The sequence below is a fragment of the Lycium barbarum genome, chromosome 2, assembly GCF_019175385.1.
Source record: "Lycium barbarum isolate Lr01 chromosome 2, ASM1917538v2, whole genome shotgun sequence".
NCBI classification, from domain to species: Eukaryota; Viridiplantae; Streptophyta; class Magnoliopsida; order Solanales; family Solanaceae; genus Lycium; species Lycium barbarum.
In genome coordinates, this window is record NC_083338.1 from 125,692,118 (window position 1) to 125,704,801 (window position 12,684).

Here is a 12,684-nt window from a genome sequence, read left to right on the forward strand (position 1 = left end):
AACCGAAACCGAACCAAACTTCAAAAAATCAAAACCGAAAGAACCGAACCGAACTAGTTGGGTTTGGTGTTCGGTGTCCACTTTCAAAAAATCGAAACCGAAATAGCTAAACCGAAGTTTGATAAAATCGAACCGAAGAACCGACCGCCCACCCCTACATCACTCATCTATCCATTGGTATTGTTTTCGTATGAGAAAGTCAAACCTAATTTGATACAAACGTCAATAAAAACATTTTTTCTTGTCAATGTGGATTCAACTAAGAAAGGTGATTTTCTTAGCCAATAAAAGAGAATGAAAAAGTGCACCTAAAATGTTATTTTTTTTAAGAAAATAAATATTAGTACTCCTATTATTTTAAGTAAATAATGTTATCTAAAAAAAAAGAAGACCACAGTGGGCAGTTGAAGGCTGCCCATAGTATTTATTTCTTGTTGTTTTAATGATAATAATAAAAAAATTATTTGTGCATTAAAAAGGCATTTAAGAACTCACAGCGGATTCAATTCAGAGGCTGCCCGCGCGAGGAATAAGAGGCGAGGCGCCAACGGTGAGTCATAAGGATAGGAGTAAATATTTACTCCATAGGTTCACTTCTTGTAACTTCGTACGCCTTAAAAATTAATAAATGAAATATATATTTTATAATAATACTCATATTAATTGATGTATAATTTTAATATATTTAAAAAATTATTTGAAAATAAATAACTAATGTTAAGAGTAAAACAAGAACATAAAGTTATCTTTCTCTTAATATATGCTTAAGTAGACAAGTAAAGTGAATAGTATTTATTTTAAGTATTATGAACAAGTAAAAGTGAACGATGGGAATAGTACACGAGGAAGTAAATGGGATGTCGTCGTTTTAGAGTTACAATGCAAAACGTGTCATCTTGTTTTGGACCAACATTAGCATTTGGACGCATCGCCGCATTCAACTGCAGTCAAACTGAGTCAGCTAACAGGTTAAGTCTACATAATATAGGAATCAAGATAATCTTAGGATAAATCTTTTTGTGCATGGTGATTGTGAGCAAAATTAGCAGAACAAGGAAGGGATTTTTCCAGTAGATAGCGAGAAGACTAGTAGTATAGACAGGAGACTACATCAATAGTTGCAAATTTCGGGTAGACTAGGCTTGGAGTCAGGAGTTGAATTAAGACATTTCACATGGGCATTGGGGCATTATAGACACTTCCTACATTTTTTGTTCTTCTTATACCTTTCACGTTGACTGCTGAAGTTAACGTTTCATAGGGTCGAACCCGAGACCCATGAATTTTTAGGTGAAGGGCAAAAATTGAAGATCAACAATTTGAGGGACAAAAATTAAAGACCACCTCCGAATAAGAGCAATCGTGCAAATTGCCCCGTTTTTAGTACATAATTAACTTAATGTAATTGCAGGTTAATCATATTTGAGAATTGCTACACTTTTACATGCATTTGCACTTTAGTAACTTTTGAAACCCATATGAAGAAAATTAATTTACGTATATAGTTTAGAATTTGGATTAAGAAAATTGTATAAAATGATGCTTTAGAGAATACCGGTAAAAAACATGATAACTTCATCAAATTGTTAACCTTTGAAAAAAAATGATTAGATTATGACACGGGACCCGTTTGGCCATAAGAATTATTCATTTTTTTTGGAATTTTTTTCACTTTCCCCAAAAATTAGTGTTTGGTCATGAAAATTCCAAGTACAACTTGAAGCTGTATTTGGAATTTAAAAAACAAGAAAAACTTATATATTAAGTTTTTCACAACTAAAACAAGTACATTTCAACAAAAAAATACAATTTCAAAAACTATGGCCAAACACAACTCCAACTCCAACTCCAAAATTTCAAAAAAAGTGAAATTTTTTTTGGTTTCTATGGCCAAACGCCTACTAACATTGACCAATAAATAATAGCCTAAAGAAATGCAAATTAAATATATTTTAGGATATTTCTTAATGTAGTTTGGTTTACAGAGATAGATTTAGTCTTTCATTGTGGTGCAAATATACATGAATATATCTATATATATATACGTTTATAATATATATACGTACATATATGTGGATACACACACACATATATATAAACTTATAATGACACAGATGCAGAAATAATGTATAAATATTTAGAGACATTTTTAGGAGAATCAGCTAAAGCTCTATGGGAAGCATATAAAGAATATTTTTCAATGGAATTTCAATACCTAGTATCCATGGGAGCAGCGCAAATGAACTAGAACTAGTGTACATAAGGGCTGGTCTTATTATTTATTCTTTTTGGACATGTATTTGCTAAATGTTCTATACTTCCACAAGTAAAGCATTCTAGTTTATTTTTATAATTTCTTTCGGTTCTATATTTTCTTACATGTCTATTTCTATCTAAATAAGGTTTTCTAGCTGCCGATTTTCTAAGATAATATTTCTTTTTATTATATTGAGGATAGTTTCTATGATATTGAGTTCTATGCTTTCTAGGCTTTTTCTTTTTATAATTAACTTTATCATATATATATATATATATATATATACACTAGCAAAAAATACTACCTTTGCAATGCAAGGGCCGAACATGTCTATTCACTTTAATTAGCCAGTTTTTAAGGTTTGTATTTTGAAAATAACTTTTAAAAACATTCTAATTGTTATTATATATACAAAATGTATTTTATGTACCATAACTTTAGTTGTAATTAAAAGTTTTTGAGATGGAAAGAGTCAGACTTTTTTATCATTATCATGACAATGAAAGTTGTTCATTGATGTAACAGAAAAATGGTAAGAATATGAGGGAAAATTAATATTTTGATTCTAAATTTTTTCTTTTAAATTCTTTAATATTTTATATGTATACCGACATGTTGATATCCATTTCAATTAAGTAACTGTTCAGATCTAAACATAAGAACCATTTTGGTGTATATATTGGATTAAAATATTTTTATTAAATTAATTATAAAATATATTATAATTTTTATATTAATTGTTACAAAGAAATCAAAATTAGAAAGATATATGTTATATCATGAATCACCAAATTTTAATTCTGAAATGAAAATATAAAGTAATACATTTTATAAATGTAAAGAAACAATAATCAAAGACTGCAAAGGAGAGTAAATAAGTAAAGTATTGACAATGAAGAAAAACGGGGATAAATGTCACTCCCTCCCTTTACTTTTACTTGTCGACGTCAACATATCAAGGAAAGAAAAATTATTCTTTTTATTTTACCTTCACATTAATTATTCATTTTCAAATCATTTTCTGAGGCTATTGAGACTATATACCAATAAATATGGATATTATGATAAAATATATATTTTATTTATTAATTTTCAAAGAACGTGCTAAGTCAAAAGTGAACAAGTTATGTGTAGGAGCATTAAGATAACTTTTGGTACAAATTTGCATTGCTATTGTTCGTCCTCTCTTCACGTTTAAAGTATTGACAAAGAAGGAAAATGGGGATAATAGAAATAGAAAAGAAGATAAATATAGAATAGAAAAATAGACATATATTCTTAGTAATGTGGCCAAGTATTATGGACGAAGGGAGTACTTCATTTTTATTAATTCTTAAAGAACGTGAAAAGTCAAGTATAGTAATGCGGCCAAGAAATATGAGACGGAAGGAGTACTTCATTTATTAATTCTTAAATAACGTGAAAAGTCAAAAGTGAATAAGTAAAAGAGCGGAGGAAATAAATATGTGTCGGAAAATTAAAATAGAAGTGCACACATGTATACATGAGAAGAGAATAGATATTCAGTATGGCATATATCCACGTGGGATTTATTAATTCTCAAAGAATGTGAAAAGTCAAAAATGAACAAATTAAAGTGAACGGAGGAAATAAATTTGCATAGGAGAATTAAAATTGAACTGCATATGTCTATACATGAAAGAATAAATATTCATCTAGAACACGAAAAATTAAAAGTGAACAAGTAAAAGTGCATGGAGGAAATAAATGTGTCGGAGAATTAAATTTGAAGTGCATACGTCTATACATGAGAAGGGAATTAAATATTAAGTACTATGACACATGTCTACGTCATTTTTATTAATTCCTAAAGAACGTGAAAAGTCAAGTATAGTAATGTGACCAAGTAATATGAAACGGGAGGAGTACTTCATTATTAATTCTTAAATAACGTGAAAAGTCAAAATTAACAAGAAAAGTGCACAGAGGAAATAAATATGTGTCGGAGAATTAAAATAGAAGTGCACGCGTGTATACATGAGAAGAGAATAAATATTTAGTACTATGACATATATGCACGTGAGATTTATTAATTCTCGAAGAAAGTGAAAAGTCTAAAGTGAACAAATTAAAGTGCATGGAGGAAATAAATTTGTGTAAGAGAATTAAAATTAAACTGCATATGTCTATACATGAGAAAAGAATAAATATTCAGCTAGAACATGAAAAGTCAAAATTGAACAAGTAAAAGTGCACGGAGGAAATAAATGTGTCGGAGAATTAGATTTAAAGTACATACGTCTATACATGAGAAGAGAATAAATATTAAGTACTATGACACATGTCTACATGAGATATAAAAATAATTGGATAAAGTGAACAAATTATATAACTCATGATATAAGAATTTAATGCAGGTACAATTCGTGAAACTGTTGGTACAAGCTTTGGGAGCCTTGTTCATCCCCCAAGCCGCTTATATATAATGAAAATGAAAATATATATCTTAATACATATTATCTTATGGAGAGGTACACAAAAAGTCAATTATATCTGGCAAATATTATACAATGAAAAGGGCTAAATCTTTCTTTAGGAGAACCAAATAAAAAATAAATAAATTTAGAGCATTGCCGTAAGCCTGCAACGTTAAACGTAAAACAAATGGTCAGTGAAAATGTAGAACTTATGAAGATGAAAGTGAAAATATGTACTTGAAACAGAGTAATATATGGGACCCTTAACAATTTTTTGGAAAAGATTTAGGGACATTTGTCACTACCTTTTTGTTTTTTGGGGGCATAATTGCCGTCAAACCTCTCAATATTTACCAAAACACATATACGGTAATTATGTAAATGAAGGGCAAAAACTAAAGTTCTAGAATGTGAGGACTAAAAAACTCTTGAATCCTCACTTAAAATTTTGCTATTGCTTCTTTGTTTTTGTAACATCAATTTAACACTTTTAAAATATTAAAGTATAACAATGTATCTGAAAGCTAAAGGAAAATTTATTTTTTTAGTTTATATATTAGTTGTTTTTAAAAAAAAATTCAAATAATGGCTTTCTAATTTCTATTTTACTTAAATTTTTAGATATTAAAATCTCCGATAATTCAAATTCACCTTTTCATAGGTTGCATTTTTTTTTAATGAGCTTATATGGGCTAACTTTTTTTTTTTTTTTACCAAAAAATATTGCAATATTTAATTAATGTCAAAAATATTTTATCAAAAATATTGTTTTATGATGAAATCAATAAAGTTAACTTATAAATAAATATAAATAATTAAAAACCTTGATATTACAAGATATTTTTGTAGAGTTTTTCTCAAATTAAGCGCGCTAACAAATATTGAAAAGTCAATAAAATTAAATTGTTCTTACGTTAAGCTTTCATTTTCTTTCCAAAGGTGCGTGTTAGAGAATAACATTTTTCCTTTTTCTTAATTTAATAAACTATTTTATGGAATCTACATTGCAATAACGTTTTTATGTTGAATTTAACTATTTTATCTTTGATTAAACGGGATTTTGCAAAATAATTTAATATTAAAAAGGTAAAAATGTGCTCCACCTTTTTCAATTGTTTAATATTATTACTGTTTGGAGATCAAATTGTATTTTCTTTAACTACAGTATTTTTTCAAACATTTTCAGAATATATATATATATATATATATATCTTTTTTTATAGTTCCTCTTTTAATATAGTAATATTAGATAAGTTTTATGTTGACAGCGTATGCACGTAAAATTTTGTTAATTAACTAACGTACTTCGGACTATAATTTACAATTTTGATATATTTTTGAGTATTTAACAACGATAGTCTATTTGAATTTATTCTTTTGATTTAAAATTTTATCTTAACTTAAGTGAGATCTTTGTTAATTACTTATTTTTGCTACGACATAAAATTACAGGAGAAAATTATGCTAGAACTCGGCCAATTTTGTATTTACTTATTTTATCCCAGCTTCGGTTCTCCGACAGCTTCTTCCAAACCCAGACTCGGCCAATCCAAGACATCCTTGAAAGATCGATGTCTGAGTTTCTGTGCTAGAACTCATTCTCTTTATATCTTTTCTTAAAAGAACTTGTGTCTTGCCACAATTTTATATTGTCATGCATAGATTTGACATGGGATGTTTCAGAATGCTTTGCCATGCTAAGCAATCTACAAAGCAGATTGAAAGAATCTTCAGAATTCCCTTGGGTTATGCAATAGCCAGAACAAGTTGAAAGGCTATAAATATGAGCTCTTAAAATAAGAAAAGTACGCAGTCACTTATACTTTCGTCTCAACCTTCTCAAGTTCTTTGCTCTACTTTTTATAAGCATTGTAATCCTGAGTGACTTACTGTGTAAACAAAAAAAGAGAGGAGAGATATAGTATAGTTGGTGAGGCTTTGTATTGAGAGGTTGTGTCATTGTTCGTTTCTTTGGTGAGCGAGTGAAAACCAAAGAGTCGTCGTTAGTGAGAGAGTGAAAAATCAACTTTGTACGTTGTTGGTAAGCGTGTCAAAACCAACCCTTGTTCGTTATTCGTGAGCGAGTGAAAACCAACCTTGTAAACGTTGGTGGTGAATGAGGAAAACCACAAAGGCTGTACTCAACTCAAACTACAAAGAGCTTAAAGAGATAACCTCCTTACAACCTAAGGGGGCTGAATTAGGATACCACATTGGTTCTAAACTAGTATAAAAATTTCTGGTGTCATTTATTTTATTATATTCTGCACCCTTACTATTTATTGTGATTTATACTTTGCAAATCGAAGGACTAATAATTTTGTGCAAGCTGTCCCGCTATTAGTCGACTGACACCAAACAGTAGTCGACTGAATTTTTTAACAAAAGTGTCATTTCTTTTCTTGTTTATGCTGCTCTGGAAGTGAAATAGGGACGAAAGCTGAAATTTCTGAATCACATTGTTGAGGCCTAAGTGTACCCCCTTAAATTCAGAACACATTAAACTAAAAACTGATTATGCATATGTTAATTTTTTTGGTTCAATCATTTCGCTGCGTACTCAATAGTGTTTATTCTTTCCCAAAAATCTTTTCAGAGCCCATCATGGATTCGGATGGGTTGGAGAATGGGCAAATACAGGGTGAGCTCAAATCACTGTGGACTTATTTTTTAAACCGTTTGGTTCTTCTTTTGGCTTCTCTAATTGATTTTTTTTTTTCCATCTGTAGGTCCGATATAAAACCTGCTAGCCAGGTTGATCTTCTTCGGATTGAGACACTGTATCATGCAGATAAGGAGAAAACAGAAGCATATATTCTTGAATTAGTGGTGTGGCTCCATTATCTTGTGAGTCAGTCAAGAAGTGCTGCTAATGGTGGAGTAAGATCTCCGGTAAAATCTCCAATCCATTCCCCTAATCAAAAGACGATTCAGTTGTCTAGCCACAAACCAAGCTCTCCATCATCCCCGTTAACGGTTGAAGACCGAGAAATGCTTCGTGATGTAAGCAAGAGAAAACTAACTCCAGGGATTAGCAAGTCTCAAGAATTTGCAAAAACAGGGTTGAGCAAGTACCACAGGCTGAGTAAGAGCAATAGCCATTCACCTATAAATGAAACCAGAAAGGACCCTTTCCCTATAAATGAAACCAGAAAGGACTCTTTCAAACCTGAATAGAGCTCTTTTAGTTAGTTGAGGCCTAATGCATCAACAGATATCTTCATTATGTCCTGGTTGTGTTTGGGAGCTGAATTATCTCTAACACGTAGCAGATCAGATACCTGTTGCTATGCAATATTTCCAGTAAATTCAGGGTTCAGCAATGAGTCGTGGTGATTTTCTCTCTCTTTTTTGTTTTCTCGCAAAAAAGTGGGGTTTGGTACCGGACCATGGTGCGTAGGTGGATGGGACAAGGAGTTAAGAGTAGAATCCCTCTTATTTTTTTTTTTTTTTTTTTGGGTGGAGAGATGTGTATTAGAGGATCTATCATCTTATGTACAGAATGTTTTTTTTTTTTTTGGGTGGAGAGAAATGTGTATTGGAGGATCTATTATCTTAAGTGCAGAATGATTTAAATAATTAAAAGTTACTCCCTCTATTTCAAAAAAATGGACACTTTTCACTTTTTAAGAGTCAAGCTTTTTTATTTTGATCGTGTGACTTAACATTAAATCTTTTATTTTTTCGAAATAAAATTTTCATAGTTGAAAAATACATAAAAAGTACTATAAGCCACCATAATTAAAAATTTAAAATATTTAAAGGACGTATGAAAAAAGTAAGATAAAAAAATAACTTGTTTGACTCTCGAAAAGCGAAAAGTGTCAATCTTTTTTGGACGGAGGGAGTATGTTTTTCTCCTTAATTACTCCCTCCGGATAAAAAAAAGAGTCCACTTAGAAAATCAAGAAAGAATTAACCGACAAGTGAGGGATGGCTCAGTGGTTAAGCACCTTCACCCACGACCGGTAGGTCCTGGGTTCGAGTCACACTGGAGGGGAAGTGTGGAAACACTATAAATCCTCCTAAAATGGGAGGGGAAAAAAAGAAAAAAAAAGAAAAGAAAGAATTAACCTTGCTTCTCCATAATTGCCCCTATTAAGTGTTATATGATCAAATCCCAATGCTTATTTAATTAGGGGTAATTTAGTCAAGTTACCTATTTTTATCTAGGAGTTAGTATTTTCTTAAGCGGTGTGTAAATGTTTAAGTGGACTTTTTTTTTTCTTTTTCCGAAGGGAGTATTATCCTTTATACATTATCAAATGGAGTATTCTTTGCAGGAGTATTGCCTCTAAATATCACTTTTGTTTCTTTTAGGACTAGAATATCACTCAACTATTCCCATTTTCCTCAGGAAATACTAAATATTACAAACTCTCCTTTTCTCCTAGTTGACATGTCATGTCCACATTAAAATTATATTTTTTTAATAATAAATTTATGGAATAATTCAAAGACATCCCTCCAAATTTGTCTTGATAACACTTAATATCCTTGTGGTTTGAGATATTTACACTAACATCCTTTATTTCAATTTTTGTAACCAAACTTGTTTAAATAATTAGAAATCTATATATTACAAATTTATCCTTTTACAACTTAATTATGTGAACAATGTTCCATAACAGTTCTCTCCCCTAAAATTGTTAGGATTGCTATATTAATAGTTAAGCTAAAAATTTAAAACTATCTTATATCTACTAGACGACGTATGCCCGTGCTGCACACGGGCCCAACACTTTGGATTTTGTTGTTGCTATGTGTATGTAGTTATGTTTGGGTAGTAATAATATATATATATTATATTGCTAATAAACATACATAAGATTGCACTGTTTTTATGCACGCGCTATTATACCCTATTTTAACCGAAGTCAAAATAGTTTATAACATCCGGATAATTCCGGGGTTATTTAAAGTTAAGAGTCGCCACCTAATTAATTATGGTGAATTAGGGCACCTAAGGTTATTTAAAGTATTTATCTAAAGTTGATTTTATTGTAAAGTCTACGAAACCAAAATTCTAGGTAAGGGTTCTATTAATCTAAAGGGAAGGTATTAAGCACCCTTTAAGATTCGTTAAAAGACGGTTAACCGACCGGACTTAAAGTTAATTAGGCTAAGTGTAAGTAGTAAAAATTATGTATTAACCTATAAGGTAATTGGTTTAAACTAAGAGGAGTGGGAATTAGTAGATTAGTTTTAAAATATTAAGAATGAAGTAGTTTTCCTTTTTGAAAATAGAAGAGTGGCCAAAAGCTGAACTCATTTAGTTTTAACTCTTTTGAATCGGGTCATGCTTCGCTCCTTTCTTTTAAGTAGAAAAATATGAGACTTAGGAACAACTCAAATTCTTGATTTATTTTAAACGACGAGTTCACCTACTAAGCGCTATCCAACATTGATATTAAAGTAATTGTATCAACCTCTTCTAACAAACAGTAAACATATGGTTGAAAGTAAACAGTTAGTCACAAAGACAAAGAAAAATTAACAAACAATATTCACGGCAATAACTAGAAGGCCAGCAAATATATAATTATGGATGGATAACCAAAGGAAGAGTGTAGCCAAATGTTATCATTTCTTTCCCGAATCTTTGGTTCTGTTCGGATGAATTTCGAGGAACCGAGAGGCGCGAAGGAGGATGTGGATGCACATTTCAAGCCTTTGCGGGGTGACGTCGAGTCTTAAAGTAAGACTCTTCGACTCCGGTGTGTACATGCAAAAAAAACGGGAAAGAGACAAAATAATTAGAGGAGAAATCTGATTTAGAATAATATATGAAGATGAAAATTAAAGCATCGCACAGTATTTAATTTTCAACTTCAATACATAAAAGGGCACGACATTTGTATAGCACGGGGATAAAGCATGTTATATAACACATGACCACAGTACGCGATGCAGTTGACACTACTAGCAATTGCAGAAGCAAACAACAGATCAAATTACAATATTTTCTAATAGTGATGCTCATGAATGAACTGCGTCAAATTGCAATTGCCTCCGGGAGACATTTCCAGCAAGTGCAACATGCTAACAGAACTAGAAACACTACTTTCTTTAATGATGACAACACGCCCAATGGAACAGTGGAACAGTAGAGTAAGCAACAATAGCGATCTCTCCTCAAAATAGGCACCAAAATAAAGAATCAATCCAGCCAAATATATAGTAAACATTTGTTGCAAACTTGCCGCAGTCAGGTTAAACTAAAGGCAGTGTTTTCAGCCAATGATATTTATCGCAATCAACATACGCAGCTGTATAGAAAACATACATCAGAAAAATGGTTCGAAGAAAAGTAGACATGGATGATACGCGTCTTTTAAATCTCGAAAAAATGAATTTAAAGAAGGTTTCAGCAGTTTATAAGACCATAAATGTCAAGCTAGTATCGGACTGATTTATTCAACAATAATGATTCAAACTAAAAAAAAATAGGACAGAGAGCAGGCTGTTGGAATCTGTATGACTTCATTTATTAATTTCAAAACAGATAGGGCCTAATAGTAGAGCATGAACGGAAAAGCTATTGAATGGAACAGGGACACATACTAAATCACAAATGAAATGAACAGGTTCAGGATTGCGCAACATGAATCATACTTCAAGACAAACAAATACATGAAAGCAAACCCGAATCCGACCCAATCATATGTATCGCTAAGAGCCTGTTTGGATTGGCTTATAAGTTGCTTATAAGCTGTTTTCAGTTTTTTTGAGTGTTTGGCTGGCCAACTTAAAGTCATTTTGTGCTTAAAATAAGCTCAAAAAAATAATTGGGCCCATTTGACATAACTTATCTAAAGCAGCTTATAAGCTGAAAACAACTTATAAGCCAAAAAAATAAGTTAGACTACCCTAACTTATTTTTTTTAGCTTATAAGCTGCAAACAGCTTATAGGCATAAGCCCATCCAAACAAACTCTAAATAATATTAGACCAAGACTACGTCGTGAATAAACCCGTGAGCCTAATTATTTTACCGACCATAACTAAGCTGTAATGGAGTCACAACCTGACCATACTCATACTGGTGACTGAATAGATACTTAATTTAAACATTAATCTGAAACAACAATTATAACGACTGAGCTAAATTACAACAGTAAACTAAACATCCGAACCAAACATGGATCACAAACACAGCTAACGCACTCAACACACAAGAACCAAAGAACTGTTGAACATAAATGCGAGAACAAACGTTTACATAAACAGTACAAAACACTTAAAGGACTATTGAAACCACTTCGCAAAATAGCTAATCACCACGTCGAATCAAATCATACTAAATTAAGTGAATCTAACTACATCAATTTACGTGGAACAGAACTTAAAACAGAGTGAGAAGGGGGATTTCTGACCTGTTTTGCATACAGTGAAATGGGGCGCGAAGCCTCGAATCTATTCTCGAACACGACGAACGATTTCGAAACTAAAGTTGGGTAAACCGAATATCTTAGTCGCGGCTAAAGTTCACCGAGACAGAACGAGATGTTTTTTAGCAATCTTAAAGTTTAAACTGCCAGTTAAAAAAATGCTAAGGATTTTTTTTTTTCGATGAATCGAACCCGATAGTGAGAAAAAAACAGAGAGTAGGGATTCATTTCTCCCTCCTCTTTTTCGGCTGAGGCATAAGATGGTATATATAGGGGACCAAGGTTAGGGTTTTGGGTATTCAAAATTCAAATTCAAAAAAAAATCCAAAAAGGGGTCACGGATTGTAATAACATAGCAGAGATTTGTGGGTGGCCGTTTTTCACCCAAATGGCGCAACAAACCTGTTGCCATCGAAAGACCAAAGCAAAATGGTAGAAAGGGGAAATTCTCTTTTGTTCAGAACGACAGAGCGATAGAGTCGATTTTTGTATAAAAATGGTTAGATAAGCTTGTATAAGGTTAAAGGAGGGTTTGGTTTTGCTGGAAGTGGAGAGAGGAGAGGGATGAAGAGAGTGAGTGGAGAAGACGACAAGGAGA

The 12,684-nt window shown here is 31.8% G+C and overlaps 1 long non-coding RNA gene across 1 annotated transcript; it reads left to right on the top strand.

Annotated features, from left to right (window-relative positions):
- Positions 1 to 7,108: 7,108 nt before the first annotated feature.
- LOC132621966 (uncharacterized) lies at positions 7,109 to 8,831 on the top strand. Its single transcript, XR_009575779.1, has 2 exons — positions 7,109 to 7,336; positions 7,425 to 8,831. It is a non-coding gene; the product is annotated as an uncharacterized LOC132621966 (long non-coding RNA).
- Positions 8,832 to 12,684: the final 3,853 nt, after the last annotated feature.